The sequence below is a fragment of the Cervus elaphus genome, chromosome 15, assembly GCF_910594005.1.
Source record: "Cervus elaphus chromosome 15, mCerEla1.1, whole genome shotgun sequence".
Taxonomy (NCBI): Eukaryota; Metazoa; Chordata; class Mammalia; order Artiodactyla; family Cervidae; genus Cervus; species Cervus elaphus.
Window position 1 is genome coordinate 32888404 of NC_057829.1, and position 27824 is coordinate 32916227.

The 27824-nt window shown below is 46.7% G+C and overlaps 1 protein-coding gene across 11 annotated transcripts in view; it reads right to left on the bottom strand.

The window, feature by feature from the left end:
* KCNMA1 (potassium calcium-activated channel subfamily M alpha 1) overlaps window positions 1-27824 on the bottom strand; it is a 748888-nt gene that overhangs the window by 686075 nt on the left and 34989 nt on the right. The gene's annotated exons all lie outside the window — the stretch shown is intronic.

Below are 27824 nucleotides of genomic sequence, written 5' to 3' on the forward strand. Positions count from 1 at the left end.
CAAATGCTTTCATAGCCATCAGTCGCGTCTCCCCCACAAAACCCTCTGAGCTTAATTTTGTAGCTGTTAACAGACAACTTTCTGATAGCTGGTCCTCTGCACTTTCTGCCACCTGGCACTCCTTCCTCTCGATAAACATTCATTGATTAATCAGTAACACAGTCACACACACATGTACTCACACACACGTCAAATGTATCTACAGGTCCACAATGCCTTACCCGAAAACCCGGAGGCCAGATGTGTTTTAGAATTCTATTTCAGATTTTAGAAAATTAATTGTGTTCCTGTGGAGTTTGGACCACATGACCCAGCCACATGCACTCCTATTTCTTCAGGGAGACTACCCACTCTTCACACTGAGCTGGAGGAGCAAAGGTCATCATTAGTCCCACATTAGTTCAGGGCAGGTTTGACTCCAGATGATGTAAAAACTTTCACTGTTCAGAGCTTTGGGAATTTTGGAATTGTGAACCAGGGGCTGTGAACCCAGATAAATGAGTTCTTTCTCAAAATGCCTACCCTGGAATCCAGCATCCCCAAATCTTGAGACTAAGCCTCAGAATCCACACTCTGGTTCTCAGAAGGCACAGAAAAGATTAGCCACCTGGAGAGGTACCAAGTCCTTGGATGAGTGATGGCCAGAGAGAGCTTGGCAATTAGACTCATTTTTCAGGGAGGCTGTTGCTTCCCAGTCCTTGACTGGATTTTCTCCACTCAGGCTAGGGATGCAATGAAATGAATCTAATCCAACAAGCACAACACAGGGGAAAGCATGACCATCGAGCAAATTACAAGTGGTACTGCATTCTGAGATGATGTGGTTTTTGTCATGGTCTGCAGTACAGCTCAGAAAACTCAAGCTTTCAGTAATACTGTACAAGAACTTGTCTAAAATCACAGCAGCAATGTCTACCTAGTTGAACCACAGTTACTCCATTTTGACTCTCAAATGCATTCCCCTCAATGGACAAAGCAGATATACAGTGCATGTTTGACAGGCCACAAAATAGGCCACTCTGGTCAGGAAAGTTTAAGTTAAACCATGTACAAGCCAAAATGACTTCCCCACACCTCCACACGTGAAGATTTTCCATCAATTTCCCTTCTGATCGCAAGTCTTTCGATAGAACAAAGTGTATGTCCCTCAGAGCCGGGATGAATGCTGCTTGCTTGCCCTGGGTCCAGATCATCATGTTCCTTGGTGCTTTGCTGTTGCTGTTTAGTGGCTAAATCATCTCCAGCTCTTTCATGACCCCATGAACTGTAGCCCACCAGGCTTCTCTGTCCGTGGGATTTTTCAGCAAGAATACTGGAGCAGGTTGCCCTTTCCTCCTCCAGGGCATCTTCCTGACCCAGGGATCAAATCTGTCTCCTGCTTGGCAAGTGGATTCTCTGCCACAGAGCCACCTGTGCTAGACCACTTTTATATTTGCCTAGTTATTCATATTGAGGGGGAACCAATCAGATATTGCAAACCAGCTCAGAGGTATGTTGATGGGAAAGCATTTTAAAGGCTATACATTTTATCAATCAAACCAAATGGTGAACACCGCACATGTGTTTTCAGCATCAGACTCAAAGCAAGCAGGGACATGTGTCATGAGCAGCTACACTCTGTGACAACTTCACTAAGGAATTCTCTCTCCATCCTGAACATCAGGGAAAAAATATGGCCAACACAGTAACTGTCACAAATGTAGACCTCAGTCAGCAGAACTAGAATTTAATATTCATGGAAACACAATATTTTTCTCTCTACAGTTACCCACATCTCCAAACAGCCAAATCAAGACTAATTTATTTGTAATACAAATCTGGTCAATTGACCACATAGCTTGCTCCAAACTGCCTGTGGTGAAATTCCTCAGAATGCATTTCAGACTGAATTCCCAAAAGGCCTCTAAAGGTCAGGAAAGTCATGCCAAAAGCCTGACATGACGCTCTTCCTTGGTGGATGTCTCTCTTTGAGAGGTCCCCAAAATATTAAAATTCCTGCACATGCCAGAAAACAGCCTTTCCCATGCACCTGGGAAGGCTGCTCAGAACTCAAGCGGCTCCAATTTCTGGAGGGAATAGGAAAAAAGAAAAAGTTTAAATTCTACCCACAGGTTTGGTGCACCCAATCAATGTAAGTCTTAACTAATTTGAGGGGAAGGGTTTCCCCATATATGGAAAACAGATCAAAGCCAGTAATATTCCAGACAAAAACCATAAAGATTATAACCACATTGACCACTCCACTCAGCAACCAATCCTTTTCCCTTTTTATGAAGCCATCAGATTTTTCATTAGGATTCTTTACTTTCTTACCCAGTTCAGCAGTATAATCTGAAGTTGATCAGAGACCTGTACTTATCAAAAGGTCTCCTTATGCAAGTTCTTGAAGATGAAGCACTTTTGCAAAAGTATCAAAGTACAACAACTGTCTATATATGACAAAAGACTTAAAAGGGTAGTTAAAAACCTGGTTACAATGTAATTGATAAAGCAAACTTGGCTAGAATAACTAGAAATACAACTGATTATAACTTAACCCTTAAAAAATCTTAATCTCTGGCAAAAACTAAGAAGCAAGTAATCGTTAACTGTTTGTCATACCAGCATTTCCTGTTTGGAAAACTTATGTTTTAGCCTTCCTCTCCTATGAAGGCAAAGGCAGGTCAACTTAGACCCATCCAGCAATGCATGTTTCAATATTTTATCCTATTTGAAATAACCCAGCTAGTTAATGAATTCTCTTCATTTAACTTAGTTTACTTTCAAGTTACCAGTGTTTAGAGAGACTATTGTTGACAGACATTCCCCAAACATAATTATATAGGTTTCCTAAAGTTGTGTGATGTTAAAGAATCAGCCTGCCAATGCAGGAGACACAAGAGACATGGATTCAATCCCTGGGTCAGGCAGACACCCTGGAGTAGGAAATAGCAACCCGCTCCAGTATTCCTGCCTGGAAAATTCCATAGACAGAGGAGCCCAGTGGGCTACAGTCCATGGCGTCGCAAAGAATCAGGCACGGTTGAGACTGAGCAACTGAGCGCACAGCACAAACATAACTATTCCTGTAGAGCGTTAAAAGACTTTTCTCGTTTTTCTTCACTCTTAGAGGTCACCTAGGATCTTAAATTAAAATTCCCAAGATTCCAGGTAGATGATTTGCATCTCAAAGGCACAAGAACAGAAACACCAATTCCTTCTAAAAAGCTGGCTTAACCAATTACAAAAGGCTCACTTAGATGCAACAGCAGAGTCATTAGGGGTCATTGTTCTCCAGATCTCTTGGTGGCCCCCATTCATCAAGGACGGCCACCACAGGGCCCCACATACAAGTGGACAGCCACCGTGGGATTTCCCCTGCACCCGTTGAGCTCCATGTTTTAGTGAAATCAAGCAGGACCCTGTGGTCCCTCCCCACCATGTCCTCCGCCTGCCTCTTGTCTGTAGAAACATTTTTGCCAAAGAATAAGTTTAATCAGAGTAGTGAGAAAATGCAGAAAAAAAGCTTTCAAACAGGACAAAACAATAGTTTAGTCAGTAAGCATCGCCAAGAACCTTCAGTTCCTTCTCAAGGGCTACAGATAATATTCTGAGCCACAGGCTATGAGCTGTGTTACAGAGACTGAAACCCCACCAGGTGGAGAAGTTATGTATGATGATCAGGCTGTAGCCATGACATAAGTTGCCACAATTCTGAGAACTGGCATCAAAGCAATGGGAACAACCAACCCTGGAACTGAAGATTAACTGTACTTAAAACAATCAAGATGACGCTGGTCAAACCATCACATGACCAATTTCAAGATGACCGTCAGAGCTGACTGTCTTGTTTCTACATGTATCTCCCTTCATCTATACATGCTGCTGTCTTCTGGTTGTTAGTGGCAGGAGTCTACCCTCCCCTCCAGCTGCCCGGCCTCTGAAATAAAGCACACTTTCCTTTCCACCAACCTTGCCTCCTTATCGGCTTTTGAGAAGTGAGCAGCCAGACCCCACCTTCAGTAACATTAGTGGATGGGTACCCCGGGTTTACCCCTACAACTCTTGGAGCCTACTTGTTAGTGGACGGCCCTCACAGCTCTCCCTTTCCCGGAGGTCCTTATTTCCCAACATCTCGGTGCTCCAGGGAATTTCCTCCGTCTCTGGGCTGACCGCACCAATTATTGGGCTGTGCCCGCAGGCCTACAAGCCCTGTATTCACTCAGCTTCAAGACCTAAAGAAGAGCCCGGAGTCTGAGACAGAGATACTGATGATTTAATGGATGGGAGGGCAGGGTGTGGGGTGACTTACAAGCCTGAAGCAAGGTCCTGGAGTGACACCCGACCCCGCGTGGCAGAGAGCAGGTAGAACAAGGCAGCAGGCTTCTCTCCGGGGGAGGGGAAGGGGGAGGACACCAGTTAAAGGTAATAGACATCAGGTGGGCTCATCAGTTACTAGGGAAACTAACAGAGGGGACACATCCCTCACGGCCTCTTTAATAAGTTACAGGTGGAGATGCTCTGAGCTAAAGATTAGAGCAATTCCTAGCTCAAGATGGGGCAAGCATGTAGGAAGGTCAGGTAAGTAGGGTGTAGATGAAGCAGGGGATACAGAGAGCAAGAAAACAGCCATCTTGGGTGGCCAGATCATACACTGTGCTAGATAATTCCCTGTGAACCTTTCCAGAACAGATATCCTGTGGATTATTTTTCTGGTGTTACATAATCCAGGTATTCTGAATTGTCATTCCCAACAGGAAAACAAGAAGAGGTTTCACTAAACCTTTTGTTTTTCAAGATATGCTTTAACCACTGGGACCTTATTTTGAATTTTGTCTCTGCTGCTCACTCACTATGATTCCTGGACATGTACCTAACCTCTGGGTCTTGGTTTCCCCATCTGTGACATGCAGAGGTTGACCATCAGAAACTTCTGAAAGCAAGAGGACTTCTCCAGACAGGACTTCCTTACTGAAGAGCAACAACAATGTATTAAAATGGGAGACATAACAGCACAGAACTTATGGGGTGGTTGTTGAAGATCACATTAGGTAACACATAGAACAGCACCTCCAGGCACATGGGAAGTACCATGTAATCTCATTTTTTAACATTAGGTTACAATCACACTCCACATTCAGTTTCGAATCCAGCATATAATGTACAAGCAGCTTGCCCCTTTGTAGTTGGAACTAACGGCTATTTCCATGAGCCCCTAGGTGCTGGCAACCATAACCACCACCCTTTTCCCTGCCTTGTCCCAGTCCTTGGAAGGCTCAGCTCGCCCCTCCATAAATCACAACCAGAACTCTGTGTTTGTTACCTAGCTTCCTGGGAGACGGGCAGTGGCATAGCAGAGGGATTACTCTGCGTAAATATTTCTGTAAACTTCATTCTTGCCACCACCAGTGCTCGGAGCAAGTTGGGGGCTCAGCTCCCCAACAACCCTTCCATCCTATTCCAAGGGAGCCTGGAATGGGGCAAACTTCATCATCTCCCCAACACTGAGCAAAAGACCCCACCAAAAGTGAGACCCAGAACTAGGCACTGGAGGCAGCAAGGGGCAGCTTGCACTGGGCTCTCAGGGAACTAGCCATCTCCTTCCCGCAGCAAGCAGGGGCTCGTCTTCACAGCATTTGGTGCTTGGATCAGCCAGCCACCGCATTACAATTCTACCCTTGAGGCCACCGCATTACAATTCTACCCTTGAGGCCACAGTGGACATCCAACCCCGCCTCCTCTCAGCACAGTAATCACGGCTGCACCTTTCCTGACCGGGGAAGCCTGTCTCCTGTGTGCTTTCCCAGGTCCCAAACAGCACGTGACAGGCTCTCCCGGGCTGCAGGAGTTATCCTACACAATTCTACCCAATTTACAGTTGAGAAAACTGAGGGTACATGTGCCTAAAGCACTGGTTCTCAATCCTGGCTGCACGGGAGACTCACTGGGGGAGCCTCTGATGTTCCCAAAGGCCCTGCCACACCCAGATGCTCTTCGTGACCCAGGTGTTACCTTTGTTCTTTTTTTTTTTTTTCGCCAACTGATTCCAGTGTGCAGCCGGGACTGGCAGCCCTTGCTCCTGGTTATCAATCTCAGCGCTTCAGAGCCTCCTGGAGGGCTGGCCCCACCCCAGGGGGTCTCATTCCCCACCTCTGGGGTGGAGCCTGAGGATTTCCACTTCTAACAAGTGAGGCTGATGCTGTTGGTCCAGGGAGAAAAATCAGTGCTTCCCAGTGACCCAGGGAGAGAAGTTAGCCTTTGAGAACCACGCTCACGGCCCATAATAGCCTGAATGTTCTCAGTTGTGGATTGGTAAGAGTGGCTCCCAGCTTAAGGAGCACGGGTCTACAACAGGGCTCCTGCGATTTCCATGCCCACAGCTGGCATCTTGTTAAGAAGCAGATGGGGGGCTCAGGAGGTATGGTTGGTACCCAGGCTGCATGCCTGGACTAGTCTGCCTAAATCCAGGTGGGAGCTCTGCCCAGGCCTCTGCCTTCAAGCAGGCCCAGGGCCCAGCAACTCACCCTTTCCCTGACAGAGATCAGCCTCCTTGACACTTGCACCTGATATCCTTGCTCTGAGGCACAGGATAAAGGGAATAGGGTCCCTCTCCCGGGAGAGCTCCCAGGGGTCCTGTCCCTACCTCCATGCCCCTGGTGTCTCCATACAAAGCGAACCATTCCTGTCCTTTTAGCTCTTCTTCCTACGTCATGACAAACACAACTCCCCACTGGGACGTGCTTCCTAGGTGCCCGCTACGTGCTGTGTCCAGGGCTAGGCACCCAGAACCCAGCTGGGGCACAAGGACAGAGACACAGGCGCAAAGAGCATTGTTAAGGCATGGTGCAGGAAGCCCCCAGCCGTCCAGCGGCGAGGACGCCACGCTTTCACTGCTTTGTTGCCGAGGGCCAGGTTCAATCCCTGGCTGGGGAATTAAGATCCCACAAGCCACTTGGCCTGGCCAAAAAAAAAATAACTAAACAAAATGTTTTAAAAAGAGGTGGTGCCCAGGAGGAGGGCCACTAACAGCTGGACGATAAGAAGTGCAAAGGAAGGTGATTCAACTCTCATTTTCAGGCTATTGTCCTCTGTCTGACCCATTCTCCAGGGGACATAACTACATCAGGCTGGAGGGGCTGTGTCTTAGCCAAAGTCACAGGAGAAGAGGGGAATTAACAATAATGAATTACACTGTTTCACATAACTGTAACAGGCACTGTGCTAAGCGCTCTACAGGTATTATCTCATTTAATCCGGCCAAAACTCCACAAGATGCTCATTATTTACTGAAGAAGAATGGAGATATAGATGGGAGGTAGCACGCCTGATGGGAAGTAACAAAACTGAAATTTCACCTACACTCTTAACTGTCAGACAGCCCCATGTCACCAAAGGCTGGGAGGGCCCTAGACCCAGTGCCCCGCCAAAATCAACGTTTACACACGTGATGGTTATTTCTGGGCAGGTGGAGTATGATTGTCCTCAAGCCATTTCATACAGTAATAAATAACCAATAATTTTCTTATTCTTAAGATATAAAGCTTTTAAAAATAATATATATATACACATAGATTAATATGTAATTGTACAATAGGATAATTTGTATTATAATCATTAAATATATAAATCTATATATAAAGTACATATACTCGTTTAATTTTACAGCATCCTTATTATGTACATATTATGAAGACCTTTGTTTTATAGATAAGAAAAATTGAAGGACAGAGAGTTTGAGTAACTTTTCCAAGGTCTCACAGATGTGAGAAGCCAAGACTTGAACTCCCATAGCCTGGTGCCCAAACCATGCTCTAGACTCCGCCTCCCCCCACTGGCTTCCTCTGACTTCTCCATAAATTAAAAGCAAAGTTCAAGGCTTCCAGGTGCTTTCTGTGCCCTCAAAGGCTGAACTCTTTGTAGGTACCTTGATAAGTGCCTACTAATGATTGAACAGGTGCTTCCCATCCCATTTATAGCTACCAGCATGGCCAGTGGGCTATAATTAGCACAGCCTCCTGCAGGACTGGAGCTAAATTAAACCAGCTGGATGAGAAGCCAACAGCTTTGGACAGTGCCTCAAGCCACCTACAGCCAAGGGCCCCCATGAGACACAAGAGGAGTCTCTTCCAGGAAGCACCCTGCCTCAGCCGGTGGGCCTCTCTCTTGAGTGATGGGTGGATCCACAGGGTTTCCTAATGGTTTCTATAGGCCTATCTCAGCCCTGAGGGCTGATTTCTCCTGGTATCCCACCTAAAAATCTAAAAATGAGTGATTTCTTTTTCTGAGCATCCAGAGTCCAGGATTCTGGCCCTGGCTTGGCCTCTGATCAGCCCAGTGACCTAGGGATCCAACATCTCTGGATTTCACTGTTGCCTCTTGAAATGGAGAGGTACCGAGTCTGCAGCAGTTGGTTATATCTCAGGGTTGAGACAAATGGCTGGAGCATAACAAGCCCATGGTGGATATACAACTATCCCCATGTTTCAAAGGAGGAAGACTGAGTACAATCTGTGTAGTCACCCAGGTCCCTGCACTTAGAAAGGCCCCACACTTGGTTGAAGTCACCATCTTAACAGTTCTTTGAACAAGCGCTCACATGTTCACTGTGCACTGGCCCTTACAAGTTATGTAGCTGCTCCTGCTGAAAGGCAACTGGCTCAGGTCACATGGCTCACCAGTGACCCCAGGCAGCAAACTCTGACACCTGCCTGTCTGACCACGACATAGTTAGCAATTATATCTGCGAAATGCCTCCTTGATTCTAGGTTCTAGAAGGCAAAGCCAGGGCAGATACCAGGATCCATTTGACACTCAAGCTTGAACAAAGGCTCAGTGGCCTGGGCCAATCAGCCCTGAGCCCAAATCTCCTCCTCCTCCCACTCCCTCCCTCCGTGGGGTGCAGGCATCCCTCCTCACATGGCCATCCCATTTATTCCACGATGACCTTGGTGGTGACTGGGAACACTGCATGGGGGCCACATGGAGGATGGCCTCGGAAGGCCCACCAGCCCCATCCAGTCTGGCCCTGACTACAGATGCACATGCCCCTTGACAGGTGAAGGGAAAACTTTAAAGAGCATCTGAGTTTAAGGAGGGGTAGGAGAGAGTCACAACAGAGACCGGTTCTACAAGCCCGTGTCCATCTCCCATATCCGGGCAATAAAGGGAAAGTAAAACCTCTTTTTGAAAATTAAGTAAACCAAGAGACATGCCCTTGGGATATGGTGCTGAGGCTCCTCTTCTCATATTTTTCAAGGGTTGAGGAGATTGGCAATTTCTCCAGCAAGATCAAGCGTGTCTCAACCCAGCCCTACCCGGGCCGAGGGGTCCTTCCTCAAGGTCACTGACGCAGACACTGAGCCCAGTGCACCGCCGTGGAGCCAATGGGCCTGGGGTTGAATCCCCCCAACACCAGTCCATTCCCAGCCTTGACACTCACTGGCAGAATGCACTTGGCAAGTCACTTAGCCTCCTAGTTCCCCCTCTTCCTCCTCCTCCTCCGTAAAACAGAAATAACCAAGTCCGTCACACAGGGTTGTCATGAGGCATAAACATGTTAATATGCATGGAATAAGAGCCTAACAACCGCTAACAATGAGTATCAATATCATTCTCTTCAAGCTGGAATTCAGGAACCAGAGGGAGTGCACAGGCAGCAGGAAACAGCCTCTGCTTGGCCAGGCCCTACACCGTTCCCCTCCGGAATCCCCAAGACAAGCAAGCGGTGTTGCCCTCTCTTGACCAACTGCAAGGAAGCACCTGCCCCCACCAGGACACCCATGAGGGCAGCTCTCAGAGCTGTGCCCCTCTGGGGGGGCCTTGACCAGAGCCGTTGAGGTCTTGGCAGACACCCAGGTATTGGGTTCCATGTAGCTAAGATGAGACTCTCAGCCGACTTTATTTAACAGACTGTGACTGCTGAGCTATGGGCATGGCCCCAAGGCAGAGGACAAGCAGCCAGCCAGGGAGGCCCCACTTCCTGTGGGCTTTGTCTGCATCCATGCCTGGCCACCAGCCCCATCTGCCAATTTTCAGGGCAAAGGTGACTGGCGAGGTGAGGGAATTCCAGCATCTCCATCCCCTCCTGCTTCAGTCTGCAGCACTGTGGGCCGCCAACTGTCCTTTGGCTACAAATATCCCTCACAGGTGCAGAACCGTCATAGTTAATGGGCATCTTCATGCCCAACTCATGAGCAGGGCTACTCCGGCTGACCTCTGACCACTGAGAGCCTGATACTCGTGGTTTTGCCTGCTCCTCCTTGGTCTTGACCCTTTGCCTCTGCTCCCTGGACTCCCAGGCTGGGTTTCTTCCTTTCAGCCTCATGATGGCCTGACCACAGCTGCCTCCACTCTGAGCAACTGAAGATCATCAGAAGTCAGGTTAATGTATCACTGACCAAGTTTCACAGAAAGAAGGATGAAGACACAAATGGCCACTGGAATCCAGGTCCTGACAAACTAGGCTTACTAGAGCCTGGGTACCATGTCTCACACAGGGACATCAGTGCAGAATGTAGGATCTCTGGAGACTGGTTCACACCCAGAGATGCTAATTCCAAAAAGAAAATGGCTCTACAAGGTTTGGCCTTGGAGCCCATGTTGCTCTAATTTTCTAACATCTGATATCTGAGTAACGACAATAATCAACTTCTTGACAAAAAGCCCATCTTTGATGGAACTGCTCCACCACTCTCTGATCAGTGACTTCACTTTCCACATGGGCAGAGCAGGGTCAAGGTGAACCCCAAGTTGTGGGATGATCTCCTTGGCTGTGTGGCAGAAGAAACAGGTGCTGTCTCTTTATTCTTTGTGGTTTACACTGACAACCCATCCTTGTCACCTGTCTTCCAAGTTCAGTCTCAGCAATGGCTCAACAGGAAAGGCCAAAATATCCAACCCCACTTCCTAAAGGCCTGGTCTCCAGCCCTCAATCTTGACCACACCCGGGGAGGAGACATTGGGGAGGTAGATTTAAAAGGAATTTTCCATTTCTGCAAACTACTCCAGTATTCTTGCCTGGAAAATTCCATGGACAGAGGAACCTGGCAGGCTACAGTCCATAGGGTCTCAAAGAGACATGCCTGACCACATGCACACACACACACACACACACACACACACACACACACACATCTTTTTCAGATTCTTTCCCCATATAGTCCTTACAGAGTATTGAGTAGAGTTCCCTGTGCTGTACATAGGTCCTTCTTGGTTGTCTATTTTGTATGTAGTTGTGTGTATATGTTAATCCCATCTTCCTAATTTATCCCTCCCCTCTCCCTTTCCCGTTTGATAACCATAAGTTACAGAAGTGACATCTGCATACCCATGTTTACTGGATCATTATTGGTAAGAAGGAACATATGGAAACAACCAGGCCACATTTGCTAATGTCCTCTTTTGGGGGTGTGGTTGTTCGTTTGTTTTTCAATTCCCTATGCCTTGCACTATGTACAAGCATGGGCTGCACTCAGTAAATGATTCCTGACCTAATGAATAAATGACAGTAACTTTTCGCCACTGAAAAAATAAATAAAAGGAATTTTCCATTTCTGAAAAGCCAAGTCTTATTCACAAATGACATATGTTGCAAGGACCTGATTTACGGGATAGGATGATTAACTTGTTTCCTCTTTCATTTGTCATGCTTTACCATCCTTCACCAAGGACCTGACTTGGTGACAACTGGTTGATTTCTTCAGGTACTTAGCTTGGTTACAAAAACCCAGAGGGTAGATCTTTGGTACTCTGCGTGCGAGTGTACCAAGTCACTTCAGTCCTGTCTGACTCTTTCTGACCCTATGGACTATAGCCTGCCAGGCACCTCTGTTCTTGGGATTCTCCAGGCAAGAATACTGGAGTGGGTTGCCATGCCCTCCTCCAGGGGATCTTCCCGACCCAGGGATCCAACCCACATCTCCTGCATTGGCAGGTGGCCACTAGTGCCACCTGGGAAGCCCTCTGGTACCGTACCAGTCAGCAACTCAAGATCAGAGAATTGCTGTCAGTCTACGGGCTGGTTCTTTTGTAGTCCCTGAATGCCTTGGGCCAGGTTTAGTCCCCACTATCCACTGTGTCTTCTCCCAACAATAAGCACCAATACATGAAAGGAACATTCATCTGTGAACAATTCTTATTTGCTCTCCAGTCACAGAATGTGGTAACTTGAGTTGTACAATAAATGTTTGCAACAATGGAAGTGCTCCCTGGAGTCCAGGCTGTGGGTCATTCAATTCCAGCCTTTATCTCTGAAAGAGACACCAAAAAGTGAGTCGGGAGAGGGTTTGGCCATCTACTATCACTTCACAGGTTGGAGGTTTAGCCTCATCCTTCAGACCCTGAGAAATTCCCCAGAAAAGCCAGCACTCCCAGGTCCTCAAGGCACACCACTGGCTTCCACTTACCTCCCCAGCATCACAGCCAGCTCCCTACATGCAGCCCACACTCCTGCCTAAGAGGAAATGGCATCCTTCATTCCTGACACTGCCTAGTCACCTACCCACTCCAGCCCTTTGCATTCTTCTCTCACCCAGAAACACCCTCCCTAACCTCCTCTGAGCTGTCCCTCCTCCTTAAAATCTCCATAGAGCATCTTTGGTACTCAGTCTACATTTACCAAGCTCAGGTCACTGGACAGTGTGCTGGGTGATGGCAGGACCAAGAGGAGTGAACCGTATCCCTGCTCTCAAACTGCTCCCATTCTGGCGAGGGAGGTGAGCAGACAGGTGAATCACTGCATCCTGGGAGAGAAGCGGCAGCCTGCGGGGCCGCGGCCCAGACTACAAGCTCCACGTCGGCCTGGCGCTCATGAGTCCTGGCGTTGTGACATATCAACTACGTGCACCTAAGCAGATCACTTCACTGCAAGCATCTCGGTTTCCTCTTCTATAATTTGAGAACAAAGATGATTCTGACTTCAGTGGGCAGCTGTCATGATCAAATAAATTCACACAATCAAAGACAACATTTATTATTCTCAATAACTTCTGTAAGGAGTGAAGATAAGCACAGGGAATATTACTTGGTTTTGTACCAAGCTCTTATCTCATTCTTTTCACTCAAATGGAGCTCTAGTCACATAACACGCTCTTCAAATATATTCATTAAGCTGCCTCGAACATGCTATGCATGTAAACACCTTTCTCTCTTCCTTTTACCTCTCTCATCTCTGTTTGTTTATAAAATACATATTCTTCAATGATGGGCTCAGATGCAAGCTCTGTAAGTCAGCTTATGCGCTTCATGAGTCCCCAGACGAACAGCTTTCCCGCCCTGTTTTCAGATATCTTCGGCATCCAAGAACACAGATCTTCACCACCTTTAGTTATACCCTTCTGCGCGGGTGCGCTATATGTTCCTTGAGGACAAAGGCTGAGTTCACTCATGCCTTCATTCTTCAGCACCAAGACCCCAGGGGTCAAATGATTACAACAGTGCTACTTCTGCTGGGGAATACACCAACATTCCTTTCTGAAACCTCCTTCTCAAAGTACATGAGCCAGACTGGCCTTCTGGAACCTCATGCTTCTCAAAACTAGAAGCCAATGTGACCAAGCACACTTTCTATCACCTTGAAATTGAATGTCCAGATCAAACAGTCTGTTTATCAACACACATCTTCTATCTCCGTTATATAATAAGTGCCTCAATTTTCATGCAACATTTTTTTTGGAAATCAGTATGTAACGCTCTCCACTTGTAAATCTAAAACCAGTCAGTTCAGAACACTAGAGAGATTTGCATGCCAGACTGTTTTCACTGAAACACAGGGCCATGTGGTCACTCCACTGAGCCATACCCACCTGGGCTCTTGGTTCTAAGGAGGACAGAGGAAAACTGATTAGAGCAATCAGACACAGGCTGCAAAGTCTCATGTTTGACAGCCTCATCTTGTGCTCCATGTGAAACACATCCTGGATCCTACATGAACTCCCCTCCCCCCGCACACACACTGCTGTCTATGTTCATTGGAGCATAGCCAAAACCCCCAGTTTCCAGCAAGTAATAGTCTGTGTTCCATTTCATGAACAAACAGGGATGCAGTAACAAATTAAATGATTTGATTTGAGCCCTCATCAGTAGATAGTAAATATTACTCTTTATTAAAAAGCTAATAATCCATTCAATTTTTAATATTTACTTGACTGTATCAGGTCTTAGCTGCAGCATGTGGGGCCTCTAGCCCAGACTCTCTAGTGGCACGTAGGTTTAGTTTCTCTGCAGCATGTGGCATCTTAGTTCCCCAACCAGGAATCAAACCCACATCCCCTGCACTTCAAAGCAGTGGACCATCAGCAAAGTCCCCCCATTCAAATTTTTTTTAATGAAGCAATAAGCCTTAATATAATACATTGGAATAATTAAGTCTAATGTTAATGGAATGAAATCATGAGTGAGGGGAGAAATCAGTTCTAAAACCTACATTTTTCCCCCACATAAACATGCTGATAATGAAACAACAGGAGAAAAAAGTTTTTATCCATACACCTTCAGAGCACTTATTTGTCAAAGGCAAGATTCCTACATATGCTTCAGTTCAGTTCAGTTCAGTCGTGTCCGACTCTTTGCGACCCCATGAATCGCAGCACTCCAGGCCTCCCTGTCCATCACCAACTCCCGGAGTTTACTCAAACTCATGTCCATTGAGTCAGTGATGCCATTCAGCCACCTCAAATGCTTAGATGGCTGTAAATATTTAAAGACGTATAGAGAATTCTCCTAAATTGGGCCTCACTGTTGACTCCGAGTTCTGTTTTTATTTAATTGTTTTTGTTGCTTTATCTGTTTCCATTACAGACTGAGAATTGCCTATTGTAGTTAGAGAGAGTCCTAACCAGGACGTAGGTTTATAACCCTGATGGGTGGTCTATAAAGCACTTCTCAGAGTATGACAACATGTTCTAAATGTTCTCATGTTCTAAATAACCCCACACAATGATTCTAAACAAGGCACTGTTTGTAATTATTTGTCTGAAATATCACCTTGCTGCCACATCACTGGAAAGAAGACATGAACACAACATCTGCCTGGAGACCCAGCACGGAGGTTGTGCTGCCACATCCGGTAGAAGGCAAAAACTCCCTTCTGAGGCCACTGAGGACAGGCTCGGGGAGACAGGCAGGAGAACTCGCTGGGCAGAGGTGAAACATTTGCACTTCTCTCTGAGCATTTTAAACAGGAAAGCGAAACTCATTCTACAAGCTAAACCCTTGTCTACATTCTTCAGTGTCCAAACAAACTTTTCCCTGGCAGCATGCTCGTCTATGGCTTTACATTATTGGGATAAGTCAAAGGGGGAGGGAAAAAAGGAGCTTTTGCACTTTTAGGAAGATAACAGTGAAGAGGACAGAGCTAGGGAGACACACAGGATCCTGCCTGGTGAGTGCTCTCAGGGGCTGAGTTTCTGCGTCTGTGCTGCTAAGCATGCAGGGCTCCAAGGCCATCTTTCGCAGAATCGGTAGAAGGTATACATCAGGCCGGCTTGCAGGGATACTCCCCTGCTTTATAGAGCCTGTTCTGCTTTCCCGAGCACTCTCCTATCTTGTATCGATCAACAAGCAAACATTTACAGAGTGTCTCCCAGATGCAGGGCCTGGTGCGGGAGGTAATCTCACCAACAAGTCATCTCCCAGCCCTAATCTTCATATAAATGTGCTACTCCGGAAAAAAAACAAAAAACAACATAAGATCCAGCTCTGCCATCAAGATGATTCCAGTTTATTTGAGGAGAAAACAGAGAGTCCCAGAAAAAGATAAATATTGCTGTGAAGCGCTCTATTTTAACTTAGCGTTCCTCAAACTTGGGTCACCATCATAACCACACTAGGAGATTGTTAATGACAAAGAAGCCTGGATTCCCCCCTGGAAGATTCACTTGCATGGATCTGGGGGGTCTGGGCGTCCACTTATTTTATGTTTGTTTGTTTGTTTGTTTTTTAACAAGCATCCATAAGGATTAAAAAATAGCAACAAAAAACACTATACTGGGTAGGTAAACGATAGTTACTCATGCTGGTCAAGGTCAGATGATTCCAGCACGGTTAGCATAAAGGGGATCTGCAAAGCCAGAGAGCAGAGAAGCAGAAATAGGAGCGGGGAGGGTCTCAGGCAAAGATACAATAAATATGCAGAAAATTCTGAATGCAGCAGGTAGCACTGAAGAAGTGACAGATCAAGGAAGACAGGTAGGTCAGGGTCAAAATAAGAAGGATCAGGAATACCTACTCTATAACATAGAGAACTCTGCTCAATATTCTATAATAATCTGAATGGGAAAAGAACTTGAAACAAGAATAGATACATGTATATGTATAACTGAATCACTCTGCCGTACACCTAAAACTAAATAACATTATTAATCAACTATACTCTAATATAAAATTAAAAAATTTTAAAAAGAAAAAAGCCCAAGAAAAGGGTCATGAATGAAAGGCTCAGTATTTTCACCTGTAAGCAAAAAAAAAAAAAAAAAAAAGTCACTGAGAGGGTGGTACCAGGGGAGCAGGGATTTCAGAAAGAGAAATCCAGTGCTGAGCTAGGTCAGAATCGTCAAGAAGATCAGAAGCTAGGCCAACAGTTCCAGTAAGATTTCTAGTATCCTGCTCTAAGCTCACCATAAATCAATGAACTCAGTTTTCTATAGAGAGAAAACTGGGGCACAGAGTGGTCCAACAGCCCTGCACACTCAACCAAGTGACCAAGTGACCCACTGCTTTTCAACACACATTTACTGAGCACTTACTGTAAGAGAAGAACAGAAGATGCAAAGGTGAATGAAACTCCATTCCTGCCATCCAGAAGCTAACTTTCTGGTGCCAGGGCTGGCAAACTTTCTCTACAAAGGGCCAGATAATCAAAATTTTGGACTGTGTAGGCTGTTGGGTCTCTGGAGCAACTACTCACCTCTGCCCTGTAGTGCAAAAGCAGCCATGGCCAATACATAAACAAATGGGCACAAATGTGTTTCAATAAAACTTTATTTACAAAAACAGGCAGAGGGCCAGATTGGCTCTGCAGGCTGTAATTTGCTGATCCCTGATCCCATACACAAGTACTTACAAGAGAGGTCTGCTATAAAGCAACTTTGGTTCATAGAAGAAAGAGAGAGCCATTTGGTGACTGCCCAGGGATAGTTGAGGAGGTGACATCTCAGGAGAGATACCCTTTCAAGGTCTTGGTTAAGATGACAAGGGTGAACCAGAAACACTCTCTGGTCTCAACTGTGGTTCTGTGATTTGTATAACATGTTGCATTCCTGCCCAGGGTGTTCCAACAGCACAAGCAATACTGCCTCTCCAAGCTTGCTGATGCCCTTAACATCCCCCCTTAGCTCTATCAATTTCTGAATGTCCCTTAAAGGTACTGAAAGTCCTGAATAATTCTGGAAGCTTAAACGCTCACACATACATATGTAAACATTCCTACCATCACTGTGTCATACATCCAAACATAATTTAATTATTTATCTCCCTAAAGGCTTTCTTCCTCCTTCAGAATTTCCCTTTCCGAAAAGACCCCATCTGCTTCCACAGCAGATACTCTAGAGAGATGGAAACATTCCATCCGACCAAGGGCCAGCCCCAAGAAAAACATGGAGTCAGGAGGAAAGCAAGGGTGGCCGCACACCTCATCTGCCCCCGCTGAGCTGGTGCCAGACGGGAAAACAGAAATAGAGCCACGGAGCCCAACAGCAACACCTCCAAGGTTGCCAGCAGGCAGCAGGCACGGCCCAGGCAAATAAACACATCCAGAAAGCCTGTACACCATGGGCTGAGTCCAGGCCTCAGAGGGACTCGATCCAAGCCAGCCAAGGTCAACTCTTGTCAAAGGCTTAGTCAGACTCCTCTTCTGGGGGCTCAGACTCCCCCGGCTGAGATCGTGCACAGAACCAAGAAGGCCAGACAAGGCCACAGTGAGGTCAGAGGTCAACGGGACAGGGCAAGGGCAGGCAAAAGGCACCCACAGTGTGCATGTGATGGCTGTGTGTGACTTGATCCCCACCAGTGTAAATTTCACCCCACTCCAGCCTGACCTCCTCCTCCACAAAGCCTTTCCAGTTTCTGCTCATTGGCAGTTGCCTCTTTCTCCTCTGAACATCTAGAGCCATGGTTCTCCCAGTGGGGTCCCTGGACCAGCAGAATCAGCATCACCCAGAAACTTGTTGGAAATAAAAGTTCCCAGGCCCCACCCCAGACCAGGTGAACTGGGAACTCTGCAGGTGAGACCCAGCAATCTGTGTTGTGACAGAGTCTATTGGGTGAATCTAAAGCAGGCTGGAATCTGGGAACCAGTGATGTTCTAGACTCCAGGCTCCAGACCATTAACTGTCAGCAGCCTGGCCACTGGCCCCTCTCGTGCATTTTCCTGGACTTCCGGCCCATAGGTAATATACGTGTACTTGAGAGCTTCGATGCTCGGTGCCCAGCACAGGGTTCCACAGTCAGCACATGTTCAGCTAACACCTGTGGAGTTTTATGAACTTGAGCTCACCTATCCCCATCAGGTTATAAAATCACAGAATCTGAGTGATGGAAGAGGACTCAGCGCACACCCACCCCAGCCGCCCATCAAAGCTCTGCCAGCACCTGGCCACTCTGGGTTTCTCTCATTCCAGATCAGATGCCCAGCTAATGCTGGGGAGTTCGCCACCTCAGGGGTCACTCGGCGAGTAGCAATGCAGCATGGGTGCCAGGCACTCCAGTTGGGGCTGGGGTACATCAGCGAACCAGACAGATCAGGATGCCCACTCTGGGGAAGCCAGCAATCCAGTTCAGGGGGAGACCCACTGGATAGTAAAATAAAATCAGTATTTTACTGATTTTACTTCAGTATTACCTACAAGAAGATACAAGACAAAACGTGGGGATATTCTGCAAAAATAACTGGCAATGGTCATCACAAATGTCCAAGACACGAAAGATGAAGCCACGTCACAGACTAGAGGACACTAAAAGGAGATGTAGCAGAAAGAGGTGATGTAGGGTCCTAGATCAGACCCTGCAGAGGAAAGAGGGAGTACGTGAACTAATCGGTGATGTTGATAAGAGGTCTGTAAATGAGCGGGTAGCATTACACCAGTGTTCAATGCTTGGGTTCCAGCCTTGCTCCCCTCTGTGGTTACTAAGATGTGAACACCAGGGGAAGCTGGGTGAAGTGCAAACAAGAACTCACCATACTAACTTCCGACTTTTCAGTTTATTTTGGATGGTGAATCCAGTCCAGAAAGAGAGGCCAAAGTATGGGGGCAGTGAGAGTTGCATGTTGAAATAGAGGGGTTCCTGTGGACCTCATCTAGAAGGTGACATGGGAGCAAGACCTGGAGGCAGTAAAGGGTTCTGCCAGGGAAGAAATGAATAATGAATAGGAGGTCAGAGTCAGTTTTACCAGAACTTCCTCCCACTGGTCCCTATTCTATGCAGAGTAAGCCTGCTGCCCTTTGAACACAGAGCATCCCCCAGTCTTCTCTCCAAAGGGGGCCTCCCTTTCCTGCAGCCACACCTCCTGAGAGTGCCTGGTGGCCAGCGTCCCCTCTCCAGTCCGGGGAGGGCAAATGGAGAGTCACGAGGTCAGTAGGGTCTGATAAAGACCTAGGTCAGGAGCAGGGGCACTCTTCCTGCCTTTATCTGGAATTTCCCTGGTCTCCTTTCCTTGCTGGCAGCCACTTCAGTTCCTACTCCCTTCTTTCTTGGACCCTGTGTCCAACCCTCTTGGCATCTGAGCCTCTCCTGTGAGCACTGTCCGAATTTGCCCAGAACCTCAAGCAGTGGCTCTCTGAGTGGGGTCAGTGTGAGCAAGCGGACATGAGTCAGAGCAGCAACTCCACCTAATGACTAAGGATAAATGTCCCACCCAAAGTTCCTGGTTTCTAGCCTCTTCTAAAGCACAGGCTATCATAACCCAAAAAGCAACACTGCCCACTCAAGCACTGAGAGTCTGAAGTCTCAGGCTCTGGGGACCTTAAACAAGTCCCTTCCCTTCATGTATGTTTCACCACATACAAAGTAGCAAGGCTGGATTAGTTAATCCCCAAGATTCTTTCCAGCACTAACATTCCATGATCATTAAGTACCAAAGGAAACTGCACTGTAATTGCAGCTTTGAAGTACATCGGGAGTAATGGTAGCAGCGATGAGAGCTCCGACCCCAAATGAATCACCACGACTGCAAATAACAGTTGTTACTATTAATATAATACCTTATACTGCAGCGTGCTTTTCCATTTACAAAGCACTTTTATACACATTATCTCATGTGACCCTCGTAAGAATCCAATAAAAGTGATGGGAAAGATGGTATTTCTTTTGCACACATTTTTTTGCACATATCAATTTCAGTGGCCATTCAACTGAAGCAACAGTGCAAAGCCCTGCACATTGGTCTTTTAACACCTCATCTTCATTCTGTAGCTTGCAGCTATATTTGCTACCTTGAGGAGCCACACATCCACCTATGACTCTGTCCCTAGAGGCTCTGACCAGGTTAGTTCAGGTCACTCACCCTACAAGGAAACCCAGGTGCCCACCCTGGAGAAGAAACCATACACAATGTGCCCAGAGCCACTTGGCTCAGTCCATCCAGCAGGTTCTTGGGGACATAGTCCTGACTCCGAGGGGAGGTGACAGCATCATCCCACATTTGTTTCCCTGCTGCTCAAAATAGAACAGACGAGATATCACAGTTCACATGCTGATCTCACTGGAGCATCAAATGCTTCAAAATAATTAAACAAAAGGAAATGGGAGTGTGAAGAAGAGAGCCCCAATTTCCACGCCACCATCAGGCAGATGATAACAAAGGGACGGCAGACGGAGTCAAGGTGAGGGGCAGCGCCTCTGCAGGCACCCGGTGCGCTACCGTTTCCACCGCGGCCAAGCCTTCCCACCAGCAGCAGATGCTGTGGCCCTCCACGGTACGACACCACATACTCCTGGTACGGTCAAAGGGTAAGAACCGTCTTCCCCCATCTCACCACACACCAGGGTGGGGGATATGCTCAAGACCAGCCTCCACTGTCCCCTCGCCAAACAGTCCCATTCTCCCATGCACAGAGGTTGACCCAGGCAAGCCCAGAGTGGGTGACTGTTCTGTGTTGTGTGAGAAAGGGCCGGGCAGGTGACAGCTTTGTTCTCGAGCCCACTGTCCCTGCACCTGTGTTAAGACCTGAGTGCCTCACCTTGCGTAGGTACCAACGTCTCCAGGCTATGACCCGCTCAGCCTCAAAAAGGGGTTAAAAGCATCCACCTTACCTCTCCCTCACAGAGCTGTCAAAGGATGGAGTGAGGTCACACTTGAGAAGACAATTTGGAAATGCAAAGTCCCACGTGGCACTCAGAGATTGCGGCACAACAGGCCCCTGGGGTCAGCACCGACCAGAGGGGGGCTGGTCAGGGGCGTGTGGGCAGAGCAGCTGACCCATGAAACATTCCCTCACACAGTCCCCTTCTCTCTTTTCCCCTCTGGCAGCTGGGGACCCAGAGGCAGCCTCTGGGGACCTAGATAGGGCAGAGCCAAGGACAGAAGGAGGCTAGATCCTTGACCAGACACCTGGGGGGTTGCCTCATCAGGAACACCCACTTGGGTGTTAATGATAAATATCACGGAGGTGGGAGATGTCCATTATTGTGTTAAGTTACTGAAGTTGGCAGTCGCTGGAGATAGTAGGTAAACCACCTAGACCACATGGTGACCAGTGGAGTCACTGCTTCAAAAACTCAGGCAATGGAGTTCGTTGCAAATTCAAGCAAAGGGAGCAAAAAGTTATACCAACAGCCAGCCAAGTTTCCTCATATTTCCTCCAACCCAAGATAGGATAAAAATGAGACCATACAGGAACTTCCCTGGCAGTCCAGTGGCCAAGACGCCACACTCCCAAGGCAGGGGGCCTGGGTTGGATGCCTGGTCAGGGAACTAGATCCTACGTGCCACAACTAAGACCCGGCATAGCCATATAAATAAATAAATGTTTAAAATGATGTTAAAAATGATGTTCTCAGACTGATAGACACCAGAGACCAAGAGTTCTCTGTTATGGCAGAGTTAACCGGTTTGAGAAATAGTCAGTACACATACTTGCCCAAATGCAACCAACCATGATCAAGTTTGTGGTTGAGACCTACTTCCTTTTCTCCATTGCCTAGATTTTCACTCCTGACAATAAAGATGACATGGATCAACCTCTAAATAGTCAGACAGATTTGGTTATCCGATCAGAGTGTCAAATGTCCTCATAATGTGGACAGACTGTGCTGGAAGGGGCTAGAGAAGGGACTAATAATCCAGCAGGAAAATAAAAAGGACAAAGTATCTGAAAGACAGTAAACAAACATAAAACAGAAACATCTCTACTGATGAAGGGTCTTCCCTGACTCCTGAGAAATACATACAAAATGAAACAGCAGTGAGACACGTCTCCCGCATCAGCTTGGCAAAATCAAAACGTGTGACAAGACCCTGTGTGGCCAACGGCACTCTCTTGGATGGGGACACTGGTTCTTCTCCAGAGGGAAGTTGATTTCGTAATATCTATCAACACATAAGTGGCAAATCCCTTTTGATTCAGTGGTTCTGCTTCTAGAAATCTACCCAACAGATATCCTCACACATGTGCCAAAAGACTCCTGCACAAGATGACTCATTGTTTGAACTGGAACAGATAGGAAACGGCCTAAGTGCCCAACAGTACGACTCACCCAAGTACATACAGCTATAAAACAGATGAGAAGTCAACTTCAAAGTTTACAAGAGCCCAGTGGGAATGTTGGGGGGTGGGGTAGGGGGTCAAGCACACATCCATCACCATTCTACCCACATGCAAAGGCGCATAAAAGGAGATACCCGGAGGAAGCCTTATGCTTAAGACACTCTGGGAGCACGAGTCAGCACCCCGTGATAAGGTGTGAATCTGTATCCATGCTGCTCCTCGCTGTTGTGCGTATTTTCAGCGCATGGAAAACTAACCATAATGCAAACAACACAGCAACAGCTGTGTTTTCATCCTCTTGGCGATCCTGACGTCACAACCGTCGAATGCAAGCTCCCGAAAACAGCAAATGATATTGTTCCCGGCAGCACACTCCGAAAGGCTACACACCTTCCCCCAAGAGGGAGGATTCCAGGGCTGTCCTTTTTTTGTAGGTGTGATTTCCCCTTTTCAGAGCAGCTATTTAGCAACTTGCGTACAAAGCCATCTGAACCTTAGGAACACTTCTATCATAGAAGGCAGTCACACAGCCTTTCTGGAGAGAAATCGAACACTATCCATTAAAATGAAATATACACGTGCCCCCGACCTAGAAATCCCACACTCCAACAAGGAGAATAGAAGCACTAGAATGGAAAGCAACATGTACAAGGGTGTTTACTACAGTACTGCCCTCGTGGGTAAAGAAACACCCTGAAAATCCATCAGAAGAGAGCGCCTGACAGTGGGGAGAAGGAAGAGGGAAGGGGCAAGAAAGGGGACAGGGATTAAGAGGTATAAAATACCATGAATAAAACAAATAAGCTACAAGGATATATTGTACAGCAGAGGAAATATAGTCAATATTTTACAATAACTTTAAATGGAGTACAACCAATAAAAGTTTTGAATCCCTGTGTTGCACACCTGAATCTAATGCAGCATCATAAATCAACTATACTTCAATAAAAATAAGATTAAATGGAGTATAACCTATAAAAGGTTTGAATCCCTATCTTGTACACCTGAATCTAATATCGTATTGTAAATCAACTATACTTCAACAAAAAACAAGATGTAAGAAAAATTAGAAAAAAAATATTTTAAGAGAATGGCTAAATCAAGCATTACATGAATGTCTGGCAACTGGTTTTTTTTCTTTTTTAATTCATTTATTTATCTTAGGTTGTGCTGGGTCTTCATTGCTGCACGCGGGCCTTAACTAGTTGCTGCCACCGAGGGCTACTCTTCATTGAAGTCCACAGTCTTCTCACTGCAGCGGCTTCTCCCGTGCCGCACAGGCTCCAGGGCGCATGGGCTCAGTCGTTGTGGCGCACAGGCTTAGTTGCTCCTTGGCCTATGGAATCTTCCTGGACCAGGGATCAAACCCGTGTCCCCTAATCTCTGTACAGAGTTTGCCTTCTCAGTAAATTCTACCCTGACATCTTCATTCAAAATTATAAAGGGGGATGGGGGGCTTTTCCAGCTTTATTTTTCTCAATAGAACTTACCATTGGCTGACACTTTAGATATCTCACTAGCAGATATTTCCTCCTTCCAGATGATAAGCTCCATGAAGGCAAGGATTTTGTCTCTGGCTCACTGAGTATCCCCAACATCTAGCACAGCATCTGTCAATTCCACTGAATGAAGGGAAAACCTGTTTGCACCAGGAGGAATGACTGGCAAAATGTATATGAGGCTTTCACCACCAACGGCGTGAAGCTGCAGCAGACAGCTGTCAGAGGAAATAAGACTACCTTTTCTTCTGTGTTGTTTATCCCCCCAGTTGCAGTGAATGTATGTTATTGTTATAGCTGTTGCAGAGGCATTGAATAAAATTAAAAAGTAAAGATGGAAATTGGACCAAGAGGAAGCAGTGGAGGGTGGGCAAGTCAAAAAGGAGGGAGAAAGAACCCAGAACACAGCCAACAACTACCGCTGGCCTCTGTCTTCCCTCTTTCCATTTCAGGCCAGGCACCCTCAAAGCGAGCCCCACCCAGCATCTCACACACAAGCGCTCTAGGAAGGACAAGATGTTGCTCATAAAAGAAATCATAGGGACGTCCCTGGTGATCCAGGGGCTAAGACTCCCCGCTCCCCGAGCAGGGGCCCTGGGTTCACTCCCTGGTCAGAAAACTAGATCATCCCACATGCCACAATTAAAGAGCAAAGATCCTGTATGCCACAACTAAGACCTGGCATAGCCAAATAAATGAAAATAAACATATATCAAAAGAAATCACAGAGTACACTCTAACACAAATATAAATGCTTCTGGACCATGGCTCCACAGAGCCCTGCCTCTGTCAGAGATGAGCAAGGAGAGACCAGCATGTAGAAAGGATGTAGAGGTCCAAAAAGGGCAACTGGGGAGTAGCACCAGGGAAGGAGCACTGAACTCCCCAGACGGCCGGGTCCCAGTTCTGCCTCCCATGCACAGAGTGACCTTGGGAAAGGTCACTTTAACCTCTTGGAACCATAGATTCCTCCCTTGTGAAAGTCAAAATAAAGCTACCTCTCCTTTGTCACACTGCACGCAGACAAGTAAGGAGACAGTCGCCACCATGGAGGCCACATGGATGATGTCAAAACACCTCACTACACAGAGCCCTGGTCTCCTCAAATTTGTTTTCCAGTTGTTTGCCATTGGTCTATGAGAAAGGTATGTATTTTCATACATGACCTTTGGCCACTTGGCTGAACTCTGTCGCGTCTGATAATTTATAGATTCAGAGTCTAGGATTTCCTCTAACCAGATGATCAGATCACCAGCAAATAATTATACTTTTATCTCTTCCTGCCTGTTGCTCACGTCTCTTTTGTCTCTCTCCTGTCTTATTGCGTTGGCTCAGACCTACAGTTCAACGGTGAACAACAGAGGTAACAGTGGGCATTCCTGTCTTATTCCTAATTTGAAGGGAATGTGTCCCATGTTTATCTAGTAAGAATAACATTGGCTACAGATTCTAGTATGTATCCACCACCAAATTTAAAAAATTCCTTTCCGTTCCGAATTTGTGAGGTTTTCTCATGTGATCCCAACTGCATTATATTTCAATGCTTTTTCAGCATTTAAAGAGATCGTCACATGATTGTCTCCCCCTTAACATGCTTTTATTTTCATTTTAACTGACGTATAGTTGATTTACAATATTGTGTTAGTTTCAAGTGTATAGCACATCAATAAGTGTGTGTGTAGTCTTCAGATTCCCTTCCTATAAAGGTTATTACAAAATATTAAGCACAGTTCCCTTTGCTATACAGTAGGTCCTTAATGTGTTATAGCAGAGGACTGGACACCCCAACCCAACACTGACTTTTCAAGGTCAAGATCAAGCCTCTGACCCGGGTCATAATGATGTCATTCTACCTCAGCTTCTCTCCTAATGGATGCCTTCTCTCTTCAGTCCTACAGCTCCCTAAGCTAATCTCCTCCACTCCATCCCAAACACTCACCAGTTCCTAAAATGCCACAGGGTTTCACCTGTATGAACCGGGCGTCAAGACAAAGTTGAATGTCAACCCATCATCTCTACGTCATGAAAATTCATCCCACATCCCACATCCCAAGGGATGAATTTTGATGACGTAGAGATGGGTTGACATTCAACTGTGGGAAGGGAACCAATCACATGACTTTCTCAAGATGAACAGCTCATTATTGTGATGTAAACACTGCACCCTCCACCTTGGTGCATTTCAAGATTCACACAAAACTATTCCAAACTGGAGGAGAATACTTCGGGCGTGGGATTGTAGTCAGCGCTCCACTCCCGAGGGTATATACTCAGAGACGGGAATGCCCCCCTCCTCGATGTTATACAAGGGAGTGGCCCAAGGTCTCTGCATCTGTGAAGTGAGAGAAACAGACCAATCAAAAGGAAAAGGAGGCGCAGGAAGTAGGATGTATTGAGCACTTCCAAGCAGTCTGTACAAATTTCCTCCTGGTCCTCACAACAGCCCTTTGAGGTGTTAGGATACACAGAGAAGTGGCTCCCCCACACACACACACGAACACCCCCACACACACACCTTGCTCAAGGTGACAGGGCCCAGGTGTGCACCAGGGCCTCTGCCCCACCCCTCACACCTCTCCCATTCCGCCACTCTGCCTCCTGCTACTGGGCCTGAAGCCGCTTGTTAAGCTGCCTAACACAGCGGCAGCCACCTAATGGGTACTTAATGACTCTGCCCAGACTGAGATGGTCAAAGGTCCCTCCTGCTGAGCAAAGGCAATTTTCTCCTCCACCAAGCCATGGAGAGACTTCACCCTGGCCCTTCGTGTACAAGAGGTCTGCCCATGAGGCAGACCTGTTATGGCCAGCCCTTTCCACCTTTCCAAAATAAATTCAGAAACATGATCTCATCTGGGCATCACATCTCTTGACAGAGAGGGTCACCAAGGCTCACAAGGGAAGAGTCTGCCCAAGGTCCCACAGCTACACCAACACGTTCACATCCAGGGACACCAGAAACCATGATGATCTCCATTCTAACCAAGGCCTTGTGGACGAAAAGAAAGGACAATCTCAAGTAGGTCATCAAAGAGCAGCTACAATTAAGTCTATGTTCAAAACCAAGTTTGTGCTGTGGATGAGTGGGTGATAGGCACTCCATAACTGTTTGGCAACATAGATGAAGAAGCAAACAGCTCATGATTTGGCCAATCAAGCACAAATGATGCCATCACCTTAGACTCAGACCACGTAACTTTTAACCTTTGAAGTACAAATCTATGCCTCTTTTGTAATCAAGGAACCAAAGTATCTATTGGTAGCTCCTTCCCACCAGCTCCAGGATGAAGCAGCTCCTGCATTTGGAAGTCGCAGTCTAGTTCCAAACGTATCTTTATTGTCAGAGGTCATCTCCATGGTCCCTCCCCTCCCCACAGGCCCTGGTACGCATCAAGGCCACTTCACTGGCCAGTGACTCAACCAGAAACTATGTGGACCTCAAGGCAATTTCTTGGGCTTCAAGAACATGGCCAAAGTCAAGCTGCTCAAGAGATGTAACAAATTATTTGGACCAAGAGTCAAAGCAGAAGGCATAGACCTTGCTAATGCTTACATATCCAGGAAGAACTGAGTTCCCAGCAAGCAACAGTAGATGCCCAGCCCTTGTTCCTTTGTTCACAAGAAGATTGATGCCACCTAAGAAACTAAC